General features: G+C 50.5%; 1 protein-coding gene across 2 annotated transcripts in view; it reads left to right on the top strand.

The window, feature by feature from the left end:
• The first annotated feature begins 7,510 nt into the window (after positions 1-7,510).
• The window catches only part of Rassf2 (Ras association domain family member 2), a 39,628-nt gene continuing 30,180 nt past the window's right edge, over positions 7,511-16,958 (top strand). The window contains exon 1 of one of the 2 annotated variants that reach the window (XM_016002512.3): positions 7,511-7,694. The gene's annotated coding sequence lies outside the window, so the exon portion shown is untranslated. Of the gene's footprint in view, positions 7,754-16,958 lie in introns of both variants that reach the window. The other variant, XM_006983990.4, reaches the window with a different exon arrangement.

Genomic DNA, 16,958 nt, shown 5'->3' with positions numbered 1-16,958 from the left:
AACACTGGCCTATCTCATGTCTAGGGTTCCACCCACCCTGCTGGTCACACTGATGGGCTCCTCGAGTCTCAGTGAGCTGACCGTGGATACAGGATCTCTAATCCTATAGATACTGGGGTGAAGGTTACTATTACTTATAAACTGGAGCAGAGTGGAGAGAAGACAGGGTAAGAAGCAGGGCGGAAGTGAGGGAGGGCCAGGGAGGCAGCATCCTGTAAGAGAGAGTCCTCTGGACCTGTTTCATGTCCTTCACTCAAGAGACCCTGGCTCTTGGAAATCACTCTTCACTTGGGCTGGCTCACACACCGTTTGCTTTTATAAGCAAATAGAAAGATGACTTGATTTCTCCAAGTCTCTAAGTTCCCACAATCATTATTGTACATGCTGCTCCTTAGCATGGCTCTTGGCTTTATAACACTAGCATTTCCTGTCTTCCACCTGCCTGATGTAGTGGCCTGCACACTGCTGGTGTCTTACCAATACACTTTGGTACAATTGTGAGTGCTCCTTCCATGTGTATGGACTACACCAAAGAATACTGTTCCAAGTAGAAGAGAAACTTTAGTGGGATGTAACCTTGGGTCAAGAAAATTTGAAGTGATTCCCAGAAAAATTCTATGGAGTATTCTCTCTGCTTCGAGACAGTTTGGGTAATGTGTGCATAATAAGCATGTTGTTTAGCAGGGTGACTTGTGAGTTTAGTCTTGAGGCTTACTCCCAAATACTTCCTGTGAAAAGAGACATATTTTGGGGGCATGAGCAATTCCAGGTGATCTACCCATGATCCTTTGCCTTCTTTGCTCCTTACCAGATCCGTTTGTGTTTCAAGTGAGACGGGAATGTCTGGTTAAGAAGAGTCTGCTGTGTGGGGATGTGCAGGAGCTCTGAGCTCCTCTGCTCTTGCATCTCCAAGGACGATGCCAGATACCGTGCCGCATAAATATTTTAGACACCTGTGGATGAAGTGGACTCTTAATTAAGATAGCCCTTCCCCGTGAAAGCCACACTGGAAGAGTTCACTGACAAAATCTTTACTTCTCAGATTTCTCTGGGTCTCTCCAGCTCATGAGAACAAATGGGGTCATGGTAACAGCTGTTAATCTAAATTTGGCCAGCTCATTCAGACTTGAGCCGTGTGAAAACGCCACTGTGTCACGTGGGTGGGGTTCTGGGGGCACAGCGAAGGTTGGGTGGGAGAATCCCGGGTCCCTTGGACAAGTTCATCAACAAATCCGGGGATCTGAACTTGGGCCCTGTGCTTACAACAGTCAACACTTTACACGGGGAACCATCTCCCTGGCCCCCGGGTTGGCATCTCACCCCAGTTCCTGTTTGCTATAACAGAGTACCCGAGACTGGATAATTTGTAAACAAAAAAGATTTCCTTGTCTCATAGTTTGAGGTCCAGTGGCTACACCCAGTTGACCAAAAGTGGCAGGATAAGCAGGTCATTCCGAGAAATGATTGAGGCTGACCTCTGTCTTAGTTACTTTTCATCACTGTGACCCAAATACCTGGCCCAAGCAGCCTTAGGGAGGAGCCATCTGAGGCAAGAAAACATGGCAGTGACGGTGTGTGACAAAGGAAATTCTGTGGTTCCTCTAAGACAGGAAGCGGATAGAAAAGCAGACAAGGTCCTTGTAACCTTCAAAAGCACTCCCTCAATGGCCTACTTCCTGTAGCTAGTCCCTACCTTAAAACTTCCTCAAAATAGTTTCCTCAGCTGGAGACCAAAGGTTCAAAATAGGAGTCCACATGAGGCACTTTAAATCACTAACCCCTGCTTTTTAAGAGGCTTGTGAAGTTCAGGCCCACTGAGGACAAGAACTCAGCCATGAAAGACAGGAGTCTATTTGGGAGGGCCTCCTGGAAGAATGGCAGCTAGCTTCAGAGCTTGTCTGGGGGGAGGTCACTGTACAGTCCACCTTCCTCTTCTTGGGAACATCAAGCCGGATGGTGGCCTGTTGTCCCTTCAGTGTTACTCAGCAGTGAGTCCACAAAGTAAGGCTATGGGGCTCAGACCATTCACCTCCTTCTGTCAACTAAGGCTCTGCTTCTGGGCCTAACTTGTTTTGTTCTTTTCTTAGCATGAGAATAATCTCCCAGAGAGCCCTTTTCATCTCTCAAACAGATTTCCAGCCAGCTTCCTCTGCCAGAGTTCCAGGCGTGTCCAGATGTGGTTGGGTCCTCAGGGTAGACCTTGTTTGACTTCCTTATTTCTCTGTACCTCATTGTATCTCCTTATAGATTTTATTTCCAGTATAAAGGGGTGGAGGTGGTGGTGGTGGTGGTGGTGGTGATGGTGGAGGTACTGGTGGTGATGGTGATGGTGGAGGTGGTGGTGGTGATGGTGGAGGTGATGGTGGAGGTGGTGGTGGTAGTGGTGGTGGTGGTGGTGGTGGTGGTGGTGGAGGTGGTGATGGTGGTGGAGGTGGTGGTGGTGGTGGAGGTGGTGGTGGTGGTGGTGGTGGAGGTGGTGGTGGTGGTGGAGGTGGTGGTGGTGGAGGTGGTGGAGGTGGTGGTGGTGGTGAAGGTGGTGGTGATGATGGTGATGGTGGAGGTGGTGAATGCAGTTATGCAGTCATTTACATAATCCTTTTGGTCTCTGTTGGTTAAAATCCTCTTGGAGTTCTCTTTTCATTTCCAGCTGTCTTCAAGGGGGTCCTGGGGAGAGTATGTCTTCCTTTCTTTTGTGGAAGCGTGCAGACATAAAGGCACCAGAATGTCCCTATCCCCTCAAGACTCCCAGAGGTCCTGCTTTGACAGATATCTTGAAAGCAGATACCAAGGAATGGAAGATCCAACCCTGATGGGTTAGTTGACATTTGCTGCTTATGTCTATGGCTGTGGAACTCATGGTCTGGGTACCCCACACCTCTTCAGGGCTCAGTATCACTGACTATCTCTTGGTCACCAAGAGACCATCCTGCCTTCCTGCCAGCCCCAACCAGTCTCTAAAGCCCACTTGCCCCTCTCTGGGTGAGGTCTTAAAGCAGATGATGTGTGTGTTCTGTATCACATCTTCTGGGTCCTTCGGGCACAGTGACTTGTCCTGTTAGTGTGACAGGGAAACATGGCCCACACTGGTGCCTCTGCTCAGGTAAAGTGAGACCTCTGGCTATGTCTTGAAATCGAGTTTCAGAAGGAGTCAGAGGAAGCAAAGTCAGTGAGTTTTTAAGACAGGAGAGAATGTGCTTGGAATTCACACAGGTGTTTGGAGAGAAGTGTGTCCTTAGGCGCTCCGCAGTGGCCGTATGTGTGATTCTATGACTTAGGTGGCAAAGCTCTGAAGATATGATTTACAATAAGGTTAAAGATTAAGAAAAGCAGAGGGGCATAGGGGCGCATGCCTTTAATCCCAGCACTTGGGAGGCAGAGGCAGGAGGATCTCTGGGAGTTCCAGCCTGGTCTACAGAGTGAGTTCCAGGACAGCTAGGGCTATACAGAGAAACCCTGTCTCAAAAGGAAAAAAAAAAAAATCACCTGACTGAGATTCCAGGTGGTCTTAGGAGGTGTGCTGTTTAGACTTGGGCATGAGAGAGCGGTGCAGACCGAGATGATGACTCAAGCCGCAAGCGCTCCGGCTCTCACTTGAAATGTCCTCAGGAAGGAAACCCAGGCTCTGGAGGCCGTTTTGCTTTTATTAATGGTGCTGAGAGTTTCCGACTCCCTGCCAGATCCCAAGGGAAGGTGCTTTGTCCCCCTCCCGGGTCCTCTTAGTTTCCCACCTCTCTATCCTGCCCCTGTCACAGAGACGGCAGCCTCCAGCTCCCTGCTTTTCTCTCTCAGATGTTCCCTTGAGGCCAACGAAGGCCACACAGGTCAGGAGGTCTGAGGAGGTAAGCTAGGCTGGAAGCAATACTCAAATGGTCAGCTTTCCAGAAACCGCCCAGTCCCCGGCCTCCGAGTGGACAGCTCCGAGGAGTATTCACCCTGAGGACTTGAGCCCTCGAAGCCCACAGCAATCGTAACTTGTCTATTCATGCACCCCCGGCAGCTCCTCTCCTGTCAATACTCCCACTGTCCAATCCTCATCCTTGCTTTCTGGGTCCTAAGTAAGTGACCTGCACCCAGGTCTAACCTGCACCTCACAATCTACCTTTGCTCCAACTTTGGCACGTCTGCGGTACCCTGGGATTTATGGTGACCCCAGGAAGCTAAACCCAGGCCCTCCCCCGCGTAATCTTGGGGAGCATGTCCTCCTATCTCCCGGCACACCAACTCTCCAGATGCTAGAGCGAGAGCTATAGGACACTGGAAAAACGATTTTCTTTCTGTGGGTGTTCTACATCTCTGCCTGGGTTTTGCTAATGACATCAGAGGGCCTCCTCACCCGCTATGGAAGCCACCAGCCCTGTGCCATCCTGCTGTGGAGGCTTCTGAAAGTCACATGTAGCTATTGAGTTGGCTTATGTTCTCTTTCTTTCTTTCTTTTTTCTATTTTCTTTTCTTTTTGGAGACAGAGTCTCACACTGTAGCCTTGACCGGCTTGGAACTCACTATGTGGAACAGGCTGCCCTTGAACACAGATCGCCCTGCCTCTGCTGGGGTTAAAGGTGTGCATCCGCCACAGCTGACTGGCTCACATTCTTAAGGAACTGAATTCTTATTTACTCAAAACTCATATATTAAAATTTAGATATTGTTTCTCAGTGCAGTTGCTAGGTATGTTGTAAGTATATTTGACCTACTTAGGTATGTGAGCTACTTTTCCAACTAGAAATTTTAGAAAATGTAACTACAGATTGAGAATTTTTTCTTCTTTTATTCTTTGAGATTATAAAGTTACATCATCTCCTCCTTCCCTTTTCTCCATACTAACCCTCCCATATAATTTCTTACTCTCTTTCAAATTCATGACCTCTTTTTTATTAATTCTTGTATATGTATATATGTATATATATATGTATACATATACATATATATATATATATATATATATATATATTCCTAAATACATACATCCAAATGAGAATTTTTGTTTGTTTGTTTGAGACAGGATTTATCTGTGCAGCCCTGGCTGTCCTGGAACTCACTTTGTAGACCAGGCTGGTCTCGAACTCACAGAGATCTGTCTGCCTCTGCCTCCCGAGTGCTGAAATTAAAGGCCTGTGCCACCACCACCCAGCGAGAAATTTTTAATGAAAATTTAGCATCTAAATTATGATGTACTGAAGTGTAAACATACTCATTTTATCCTTACTATAAAAATCAAATGTAAAATATTTCATGAATAATTTCTTTATGTGTCTATGACTTATTTATTTATATTGTGTATTTATGGCTATTAGAAATTTTAAACTCATACCATGGCTTTTGTGAGGAACCCAGGGCCTTAACCATGATAGGCACATGATTTCCTTCTGAGTTACATCCCTAGTATTTGGTTCCTTCCTTCCTTCCTTCCTTCCTTCCTTCCTTCCTTCCTTCCTTCCTTCCTTCCTTCCTTCCTCCCTTCCTCCCTCCCTCCCTCCTCTCTCTCTCTCTCTCTCTCTCTCTCTCTCTCTCTCTCTCTCTCTCTCTCTCTTGTTTTTTGTTTTTTTGAGACAGAGTTTCTCTGTGAAACAGTCCTGGTTGTCCTGGAACTCACTCTGTAGACCAGGCTAGCCTCAGACTCACAGAGATCCTCCTGCCTCTGCCTCCCGAGTGCTGGGATTAAAGGCGAGGGCCACCACTGCCCAGTTTAGTACCATTTTTATTGGGCAGTTTCTTTTAGACAATGTTCCTCTGCTGCTTTCACAGGCAGTAAACCTCCCGTCTTAGCATGTGAAAATCTGCAATGTTGAAAGGTAAAATCCAATGCATGTTTCCTATTGAGAAATAGTACCTCCAGCCCAGATGCAACACTTCTGTCTTCTATGGAAGGATGAGGAACCATTCTTCTCTCCTGTGGCTTCAATACGGGAAAAGACCATTAGAACGGGGTTTCCAGTGACTTAGAAAAAGCTGAGGTGCTTTTTAAAGGTCTCGCTATGCAGCACAGGATGATCTCAAATTCATAGTCCTGTCTCAGCCTCCCAAGCACTGGGATTATAGGTGTGTGCCACCAGGCCTGGCAGATTTGGATTTAAATAGGGCCGAGGATCAGTATTTCTGGTATTAGGAGTGTACCCCTAACTGGTGGGAAGCCCAATGATTGGTTATAAGATGGCTACTCGACTCAGTGGGGTTCTAGCACTGCCTTGCAATCGTCTTGAAGAGCAAAGCCAGAGCCCTACTGTTAGGAGTCATGGGTACCCTTTGTCCCGTTTCTGAGGTCATGGAAGGCCAGGTTAGAAGAGAAGAAGAGCCCTCGGAGAAGGCTTCCTGGAGATTTACTCAGTTCTCGCAGCAGTTCTAACCCAAGAAACGCCTATATCCTCAGGGTACATTCCTCTTGGGGTCCTGACACCTGCAAAGGAAAGCACTTACCTAATACACAGTAATGGCTCCAGGGAGAGAAATTAGTGGAGCAGGTTTGTGTTCATAGCTCAAGGGGAAGGAACTAGATGCATTTATCCATTTTTTTTTTTTTTCACAGTAGAAAAGCTGATCAGTAGCCTTCTTGTTCAGTATAGTGGGCCGTTTCCAGCACCACCCCACAGCTGCGCTTTGGGTTCAGCAAATTTGTGGCTGGCCTGGGAAAGGATCGCCGTTTATAACATTGTTTCTATGGGAGACACATTCCAAGATCCAAACAATGAGTTTAGCAGAGAATATCTGGCTTCCAGGCTTCCAGGATGCGCTAGTCGGCACTTGGGGATTTGGCTACCCTTTCTTTAACTGCGAGGTTATCTTCACCTTCCCCTTCGGTTTGGGGACCCACTGCAAGGTTGAGGATGTATAGAATTTTGGTGAGAGGTCACAGAATCCGCAGCTGGGTGCTTCCTCCTATGCACTAGGTTCCCCCGAGGTCTAAAGATGGAGAAGAGGAGGAGGCGGGGGATGGACAAAGAAACTTGACTTCCTTCACATTGCTGTCACGTCTGCCGGCCTGCGAAGTCGAAGGGGGCCCACTTAGCCCTTTAGCCGCTCAAACCCTTTTGGTGACGAGCCCGGGTGTTAGAAAAGAAACACCACCCCACCCCACCAACTGCACAACCTCTGCTAGGAAATCTGCATTCTCTAGGCGGCCTGCTCCCTGGAACTGACTGTCACTGTGCCAGGCGAGCCTAAGGGTCTGGGCCAAATCTCCATGCCGCTTGGAGAGGGCCGGCGCAGTGGGGTGAGAGGAGCCACCTTATCCTCTTCACTCACGCCCTCCGCCCCCTCCTCATTCACTCCAGCCGGTCCGGTGGAAAGGCGGGCAGCCCGCGCGAGCTGGAGTGGAGGGAGGGGGGCGCTGGGGGGCGCGGCAACGAGAAGCCACAGCATTGTCTGTCTTGCTGGGAGGGGAGAAGCCCCGCCCCCTAGAGGGGAGGGAGAGGAGGGAAGAAAGGCGAGAGAAGAGGGGTGGGTAGAGGAGAGCTGCAAGGGTGACGAGTGGGTTGGTCAAGGATCGGCAGATAAAGGCAGAGCTTGGGGAGGCGGGGCGGAGGGACCAGGAGGGCGGGGCGCCCGCCCCCAGCCGCGCTGTCGCCGCCCAGCCCGGCCCGAGCGAGCGGGTCTCGCGGATCGCTGGCCAAGCACGCTGGAACACCCCCTATCCCCGCAGCGGCGCCCCCACTTTCCAACCCCTGCGGCGCGCGCGCGGATGCAGCTGGCCCGGGACGCAGGCAAGACACCAGGCGTGGGGCGCGAGGAGCCGGGTATTGGCGCGGGATGCGGACGCAAGGTGCGGGCGCCGGGGGTCCTGTCTCCCCCTACCCAGCCCAAAGTTTTCCCACATAGGCCCTTGGTCGGCCCGGCCCGGCCACTGAGCCTCTCCTGTCCCGGCTCGCCAACCCTCCCCGGAGCCACAAGGTGGTCCTAGGCATGCGGTCTGTCCCAGGAGCAGAGCAGACGGGCGCCCCAGCCCACTCGCTTTCCCCGGGTAGAAAGTTGTGGCTTGGAGTTCATCCTGCCCCTCTGACCCCTTGAGGTCTTTTCTGGGGTCGACACCAAGTGCAGTGGCAGGAGAGTGCCCCCTTCCCGGAGCAGGGTGTCCCGAACTCCCTGTTGAAGTGGAGCTGGACAGCAGGTGCAGGCCTGGGTAGCTTAGGGGAGGGTCGGACTGTAATGCGCCCCCTGGCTCCTAGGGCGAGGGCCGTGTGGTCGGCCGGGACCGGTCGGGACCAGCCCGGTCCGCCTTGGCCTTCAGAGTTTCAAAGCGCGCAGTGCTTAGGCTCACTTCCCGCTCCCGGGTTTCATGTCCCCTCCAGAGCTGGTGCCTGAGGTCGCTGGAGGCCGAGCTAGGCAGGTGCTTTCAAAAGGCGGCCTCGCCACTTGTGCATCTAGAGTGCTTACTCTGCACCCAGCTCTACCCCGAGAGCGTCCTAGAGACAGCAGAGTGGGGGTGTCCTGACAGACACGGATCTGGACCGGCCACAGCACCCCTGTGCTTCAGTGGCAAGCTCAGAGCCAGGCTTCATTACGCTGCGCGCGCTTTAGTCCCAAACGTCTGGAAACCAGGGGATTAGAGCCACTTTTCCCTGAGGGCAGAGGCCAGGGTTATGGTAAGCAAGCACCCTCCAAGGGGAGGATTCCTACGTGAGGAAGCGGTGGACAAATGACAACTAGTGAGAGCAGTCTCTGTTCTGCGGTATTGGTCCTGGGGCGGTGGGAGAAAAGAATTCGAATCACGGTTCTTATAGCACAGCTGCCAGATGCAGCCAGGGGACCCTTTCTGAAGAGCGTGTGAACGAGGAATCTGAGGTTGATTTGTCATACTTTCGATCCACATTTATTAAGCGGAAACTTTTCCTACAGGTGGTCTGAGGGTTAATCCTCCGTGGCTAAGCTATACTGAGTTTGAGAAGAGTGCCCCCCTTCTCTTCCTTGTTCCCTTCCTTTCTTCTTTTCCGTCCTAGGGGACTGACTGTGGTGTCTTCCCGAGCGGTGCCCATTTGAGCTCAGAGGCCTAGAGTGGGGCTGTTGAGTGTGGACAGTTTTCTCCTTTGGACAAAAGCCTGACTGATGCTTGGGACCTGCTGCAGTCTAACGGGTCTCCGGAAGGCAGAGGGGAGCATCAAACGATGGCTGAGCTTGGAGAGATGGCCTTAGTCTGCAAAGAAACCTGTTTCTGGCGCTAGTACAAGTGTGTGGTCTGCCTGGCCACCTGGGGGTATGGACCGGTAGTATTTGAGATTGCCTGTGCAATGGTGGGAAGTCGTGGGAAGCCACACCCATCCCCTCGTTAACAAATAGAAGCGTGCTGCAGGAACACAACAAAATATGGGGTTCAAACACAAATGTGGAGAAGTAGCCTCGCAAAATCCAACTGGAAGACTAGGGTATCCGAGATCCCCATGCCAGCACCTGTGGGGTGGCCCCGGGTGGCCAGGGCATGCTCTCTCTGTACTTGCCCCTGTGGTTTCTGCTGCCAGCATCATCCCCACTTTGCCCAGGGCGATGTCGCTGAGCCCCTGACCTCGGAAGCACACCTCTCTCCATCTCAGTGTGGCTTCTCTTTAGAGGTGCCCGCTGTGACTCTATTTTGTGGTATTTTGGGGGGAGGGCAGCGGATGCCACACCTTGTTTTCCGTTTTCTTCCTCACTCTGATGTTTGGGTCGGTCTGCAGCATCTCAGAGGCCCGCTGGTTTCACTTTGGCTTCTTTCCTGGTGCCTCAGAGTCAGGCTCCTTGTCTGGTTCTGTGCACAAGTTCCTTAGGAATGGCTAAGGATCCCGGCTAGAGATGCCCAGGGGGTACTTTGGCATCTCTCCGCTACTTCTCATTCGGGCTGGACTCTGGGACTTGCCAGGAGGAGACCCTCTGTCCAATCACAAAAGAACCTCAGCTGACTGCTGCTTTTAGTCCTCTTTGGGATTCTTAGGCAGGAAGTGTCCTCCCAGCCTGGGAGGAGATGGAGGTGGATCGTGCAGAGCGAGGCTGCCAGAGTCCTAAGGAGAGGCAGAGAGGGAAGAGAGTGGGTTGTCCTAAGAACAGCTTTAGGGCCTGCCCAAGTCTCCTTTCCTCTCCTCCAGTGAAAACCTGGGCTTGTCCTGTGCTTGGAACTGAAAATGTCCTGTCTCTGATCTCCAGTCTCAGCTGCGGAGAGCTGCCCCAGCTGTGTGTATGATGCCAAGGCAGCAAGCAGTCCTTCATGCTGTTTCCTGATGCCCTTCACAGTGCACTCCATTTATTTACCCCAGTGACAGACACACTCACATATCAACACCTCCCTGACTCCTCAAAGTTTTTATTTTAGTTGTTTGGTTTTTGTTTTAATTTGTTTCTCTGTGTAGCACTGGCTGTCCTGGAAACTCACTGTGCAGACCAGGGTGGCCTTGAATTCCCAGAGATCCTCCTGCCTCTGCCTCATAAATGTGGGGACTAAAAGCTAAAATCACATGCCATTACTGCCCAGCTAACTCCCAGAAGAATTTTTTTTTTTTTTTTTTTGGTTTTTCGAGACAGGGTTTCTCTGTGTAGCTTTGCGCCTTTCCTGGAACTCACTTGGTAGCCCAGGCTGGCCTCGAACTCACAGAGATCCACCTGGCTCTGCCTCCCGAGTGCTGGGATTAAAGGCGTGCGCCACCACCGCCCGGCACCAGAAGAATTTTTTAAAGACCTTAAGGCAAAGTAAGCTCACCCCTGTGACTTAAGCCTGTGACTGCCAGTTTGTGTATCCTTAGGGGACATGGCTGTGGGGGGGAGTAGCAGATGGAGCATGGGTACAGTAAACATGGACATGCTTAGACTCCACAGAGTGGGTCACTGCTGATCATCTCTGGATGAAGACACCAGAGCCTATAAGCACAACTTGATGCAGTTTCTTGGGTTAGTAGGCTGTGTGGACTCCTGCTCAAGGCAACTGTGGCTGAACCAGAGAGTGAAGGACATTTTTCTAATGATTTCCAAGTCCCCCCTTCCCCACTGAACGGCTGACAGAAAGATACTGCGTGTTCTCTTTGGCTGTGTCAACCCAAAGTGTTGGGCGAAGTATTCCATCCCTGTGTGGTTTTACCAGTGGTTGGCACTCAGGTGTGTTGGTTAGTTAACTGCTCCTTGCTTTAGGTATATAATGCTTTTACTTCCTAGCTGGAGGATGTGGATCATGTCGTAGATCTGGTCAGTGTAGCTAGAGTTTTCCTGCCTTGCCCACAGTCAGGACAAATCTCTGTCACCCGCCAGTCCCACAGCCGCTCAGACCCAACCAAGTAAACACAGAGACTTATATTGCTTACAAACTGTATGGCCGTGGCAGGCTTCTTGCTAACTGTGCTTATAGCTTAAATTAGTCCATTTCCATAAATCTATACCTTGCCACGTGGCTGGTGGCTTACTGGCGTCTTCACATGCTGCTGGTCATGGCGGTGGCTTGCAGTGTCTCTCTGCCTCAGCCTTCCACTTCCCAGAATTCTCCTTCTGTGTCCTGGGCTTCTACCAGTGACCGATGGGAGGGGATTTGTAAGTACACCCCAGTCCCCGCACTCTGATGGGATTACTTTGGGACGTGTCCTGTGCTATCTCTAAAGTTCCTTCCTGGGACACTTTTCCAACTGCTCCCAGGAATAACTCTTTCTCTTTTTTCTTTCTTTTGAAGACTTTTTATTCTCTGAGTATAGGTGAATTCCTGCATTGTATGTGTGTGCGCCATGTGAGTGCTTAGTGTCCGAAGAGATCAGCTAGGGGCATTGGATTTCCTGGAACTGGAGCTACACATGGTTGTGAACTGCCGTGTAGGGGGTAGGAATTGAACCTGGCCCAAACAGCAGCCAGTGCTCTTAACCACTGAGCCATCCATCACTGTGTCCCCTTTCTTGTCTCATATACCCATCCTCCTTACACTTGAACTTGAATTCTTGTCTCTGCTTCTGGGGGAACTCCACCTAAAATAGACTTTAGAATTTAGTTTAAAATTCATAAGACGGAAATTCTGATAGCTATCCCCTGGTGATATTCTGAAGACAATGAACTGTCACCTGCCTTCAGAGAAGGGCCTGGCACACCCCAAGCTTCAGGAAAACGTTTCCTGGTTCTTTGATGAATACGAAGGAGGCTGTGATGGGCCTGAGAGTGTGTACAATGGTGGAACACGAGGGATTAGGTTCAGAGAGAGAAGCTGTTAGGTGTGAAAATGGAGGCCAGCATCTCGGGGGTGCACAGCTAGGTTGTGATCAGTGATACACCATAGCATTGTAATGGCTAGCTCTCGGAAGCAGGGTGTGGGGAAGCCCTGCTTTGGGGTGCTCGCCGGTTTCTGTAGTGTAAATATTCCTGTTATGGCTGGTTCTTAGCTATCAGCATGGCATCATTGGACACTGAGTTGGCAAGACATGAGTTGTGTGACCCCTTTGGCCACAGCTGAGCTGGGATATACCAGTCATCTCACTTTCAATTGTACGCACTGAGACGGGGAGGATTATGACTGTCCTGGGTGTCCAAAATTTGCTCTGACTTGGTTGAATCACCGTGAGAGACAGTTCTGGGGCCCTAAGTTGGTCATTGAGACATTTACACGGAGTCTTTCTGGGCCTTTCTTCCACATCTCAAAGGCAAGGGATTAGGTGGTTCCCTTCTAGCCCTGGGTTTCCTTAGGAAGGGTCCATTGCATTTTAAGGAGAGGTTTAAACATTTACTCAAAACTGAAATCTTGAACAACAGAAAGCTTTTCCAAAAGCATGTGTCCATCCTCACAGGTGTGCATCCCTGGGCACCCTCAAGAGGTGCTAGGGCCTCCTGCTGGATAAGAAGTTCAGTGGACATTGACCCAGGATAACCCCGCCTGCCCTTCATGGCCCACGAAATATGTGAGGCCAGGGAAGGCCTGGGAGGGGAGGTTAGGACGGCTTCTGTGGAAAGGACAGTCTAACTTCCTGAACACTATGCAGTTTCTTAGGAACCCAAGAAGAGTTGAAGAAAGAGCCATGTGGAGAGCAGAGTTTTTGTAAGACAGTTTTTCACATCCTTGGAGTGGCTCACTCTCTCTGCTTGGACAGCCTTCCTGATGGAGCCCCTGACTGAGCACTCGACTAAGGCTATAATTGGACAAGTGCTTGGGGACATCCCTTGAGTCATTGTTTACAATGCCTACAATCCCGAGTTAGTTAATTATGGTATGGAATATCATGTGGCTTCCAAACTAAAGGTTACGGATGTGCATCTGTAAACATGGACAGATACTATATATTTCTCAGAAAGAAGCTACCAGGCAGGGTACTACTTTTGTGAAACATGCCATCCATTCAGATTTGTGTCTGCAAGGATGGACGGCAATGTGCCGATGGCAGGTCTCTCTATGTGGCCGAACTTTGGGAGAATTTGCTTTCCAATCTTCTTTTTTCCAGATGGAATAACTTTGCATTTTTAATGCCCCATTGAAAACCATAAAAATTATCCCTTGGATGGTTTTTATGTGTACAATTCAGTGTCAGCAAATCCATTTGTAATCTTGTAGGCCATTTGCCACTCTAAACAGGTACTGTAGAAACCTTCAATAGTCATTCCCTTCCCACTCTCCTCAGTGCCTGGTTACCGCTGTTCTACATGCTGTCTTTATGAATTTAATTTGCCTGTTCTAGGTAGACCCTGTATAAGCGGGATCTTCTGATATTTGTCCCCTTGTGATTATTATTCCATATTAAGCTTTCTGCTTATCTACATTTTAAAAAAATACAAGCAAAATATGCATATTATTTATATAATAGTAAGGAAAGCCCCGGGAGAGAGGTGTGGTATTTGGTGTTTGTGGTTCATTGCATGCAGGGCCACAGGGCCCTGGCCGTTCTCCCTGACCTGGGACAGGTGTCATGCTCCACCTCTATCTCAGCCTAGAAGGACAGAAGTAGATGGTTGGAGCTGAGGTGTACAGCTCTTGGTTGGGAGCTGGAGATAGCTGGGTTTGATGGTTGTGAGCTGCTGTACCTCAGGCCCTTGCAGTCTTACCCCAGGATTATCTGTGTGGGTGGTGAGTTGGGAAAGCGGGTCAGTAGATGTCTTCTCGTGAGTGAGATTCAGTGATGGGGTTGTTGAGACCAACTTCATTAAATATGGACTCTCAACTTTTCTATGTTAAGCATCTTTTGTGTGTCCCAAACCCTGTGGCTGACCTGGACTTGCTGACTGCCTCTCATGGTGACCATGAGTATGCCTGCTGATGCTTTGATTACAAGGTCTGGGCCACAAGGGGGACTTTAGTTGGTGGGGTCCATGAAGCTTCAGGTATTCTGAGGGATTAAGTAATAGCTGCAGATAATAGGTACCCTGTTTATGAAGTTCTATGCAGGATCACCTTGACCAGGGGGACATTTAGGGTGAGAGTCACTCTGCTGCGCCAAGTGAAGGGACAGCTGTGGTATAGGGGCAGTTCCAGGAAACATGTGTGTACTTTGAACTGGAATTGAGGTGAAGGTGGTCAGGAGGCTGTGGTGCCGAGGACTGGGAAGCCTCGGGTACTCCAGGGTCACCGAATGGGTCAGGATGCTTTTCTAGGAGGAAAGCCTTAAGATCCTTGCTAAGGGAGGTCCTGTTGGGCCCATGAGCCTTCACTGCATTGATCAAAGGTAGGTCTGGGAAGCCTCTTGGGAAGTCTCTGGACCTGGTTCTGCCTTTCCATCTGCCTGGTGGGAAGCTGCTTTTACATCCCAGGCACTTAGGGAACTGTGAAGCTGATTCTATAGAGGTAGCCGTTGAGGACCCAGAAGAGGCTCTGTTTCTCATGGTGCTGATTTTCCTTGTAGGGCTAGCCAGCTGATAACAGGGCAAGCAGAGCAGGTGTGACTATGATGCTGTGGAGGATTTCCCTTGGAATGCAATGGAAACCCCAGATGTGAAGTTTCTTCCGGTGCTGGGAGATCGGCTGTATGATGCTGAATTTTCCTGTGTTCATGGTCGGTCCTTATGTTTGTGAAGAGGTGGGTTAGATATTCTGCTGTGGCTGGCTGCCTGGAGGCTCTTCCCTTAGTCCAGGGAACCTGTGGGCTCTGGGAACAAAGGGAGTCAGCCATCCTGGCTTTTGACTTTCAACCCTGACCCCAGGTAAAAAGTAGAGGAAAACCCCAAGTTTCGCGTATACAAAGTTCAGATTCTCAGCTTCTAGCACCAAAAAAGGAAGCCGTGTAGGGTTCCCTTTCAGGAAGGGGATGTGAAGTCAGAGGTGAGTTTCAGTGTGGCCAGTGACTTGGAAACCACGCTGTAAACAGGACGTGTGGTCCTCACAGAAACCTATCATGGGAGGAAACCAGAGGCAGCCCTCTCCTACCTGCTCGGGTCAGTTGGCGGGTCTGCTGAGCTGGGGGCCAGCTCCATGGGCAGGAAGGACCAAAGACTGGGCCAGAAGGAAGTTCAGTTGACCTTCTAGGGAAGACTTTTAAATTACCCTATAAAATAGCCTTTGCTTTTGAGAAATGCAGGTCAGGAGTGTTTCCTCTGAGGCACTCAACTGGGGTCAATGTCGTCTCCCCAGTAGCCCCGAACCACTTTGAGACAAACCAATCCCAGGAAATTTCTATCACGGTTGAGTTTTAGTTCATGGGGGGGTGGGATGGGGGGTGGGAGGAGTGGGGTGGGAGGGGTGGGGGGGCTGAAATACGCACACTGTGCACTGTGACAGGCCCCGCTGCATGTCGACAGAGGGACTGCCCCATGGGCTTGTGATGAAGCTCTTCCCTCCAGGGTCTGTATGTACTGGGGGGTGAGGACCAGCAGCCTAAGACTCTGCTCTCCTTGAGCCAGTCTGGATTCTCTCATCTACCTCGTCTACAGTGGGTGACACAGTTTCTAAGGAGAGTCCAGAGTGGTCTTGCCCATACGCGGGGAGGGGGGCTGCTGAACAGAGAGGCCATGATGCATGGGGCCTTGTTTGCTTTCCTCACCCAGGGCTCAAACCCTGGATCACACCCTTTTCGTCCAATCATGTTTCAGTACAGCTGTGATGCTTCAGGCATCTCTGTGTAGGGAGGTCTCCACACTCAAAGGGATTGAGAGCACTACTGTGCCTTGCACCAGACCTCACACTGGGCTCCTCACCTACAGCCTCTGTGATAGGCCTCTTCACAGTCAGCCTGCCAGGATAAGCCCTTCCCTGAGTTCTGCGAGCTGCCTGCCTAGCAAATCAGCCAAACCGGAGGAGGGGTTGTGGGATCCTGATGGGTAGCTGCCCAGTTGGCCAGAAGCACGGGTTCTGGGTCTTGTGACTGGTATATGAAGAGAGGGCATGGTCTAGGGCATTGAGTCCCCAACCTGTGAGAGCCAGTGCTGCCTCCAAGATAGCCAGTGTCAGGACTTAACTGGACTAGGGGACACTAGATGTCCAGAACAGATTGCCACTTGCTGGTGGGAGAAATCCCACTATCTCAGGGCTTCTGTGTTGAATGGGGTGTGGCAAGGAAAAACACTGACGTGTTACCCTGGACCCCCCATAAACACACACCCATACATACACACCACGCTCAGCTCTCTCACCCTCATTTCACATCCCATAACACTCTACACACTCACACTGCCGTGCCTATCTTTACACACACCCTCTCTTACACACCTATACCCGTACCTTCATATCCACTCACACACGGCCTTTTCTGACAGAGTTTTTACTTCCTTCCTGGTCTTTTTTTTTTTAGTATGCACCACGGCTGTTGTTTCCTCATAAGAGATGAAGGGCCTCTTGAGTTTTCCTTCCATAAACATCCATTGAGAAGGCCAAGAAGCCTTCGGATGCCCGAGGGATGTCCCTCTATAAACAGCCTGCTGTTCTTCTGGCCAGGCTGATTGTCTAGGTGTCTCAGGGTGGCTCCAGTCACTCGCTTGGCCAGCCCCTGCTGGTGTGGAGCAGGAAGCAGGTGTTTGGGGGCCTCAGCTTCACTTCCTGAGATCTCCTGCAGTAGCTGTGCTGGGGGAATTCAGACCTGATTGTGCGGGCAGGGCCTGAGTCAGAGGCCCAGGTGGTGTGGAAGGAG

The sequence above is a fragment of the Peromyscus maniculatus genome, chromosome 4 (genome assembly GCF_049852395.1).
Source record: "Peromyscus maniculatus bairdii isolate BWxNUB_F1_BW_parent chromosome 4, HU_Pman_BW_mat_3.1, whole genome shotgun sequence".
Lineage (NCBI taxonomy): Eukaryota > Metazoa > Chordata > Mammalia > Rodentia > Cricetidae > Peromyscus > Peromyscus maniculatus.
The sequence above is the reverse complement of the archived record's forward strand: the minus strand, read 5'-3'. Positions and strand labels throughout refer to the sequence as shown.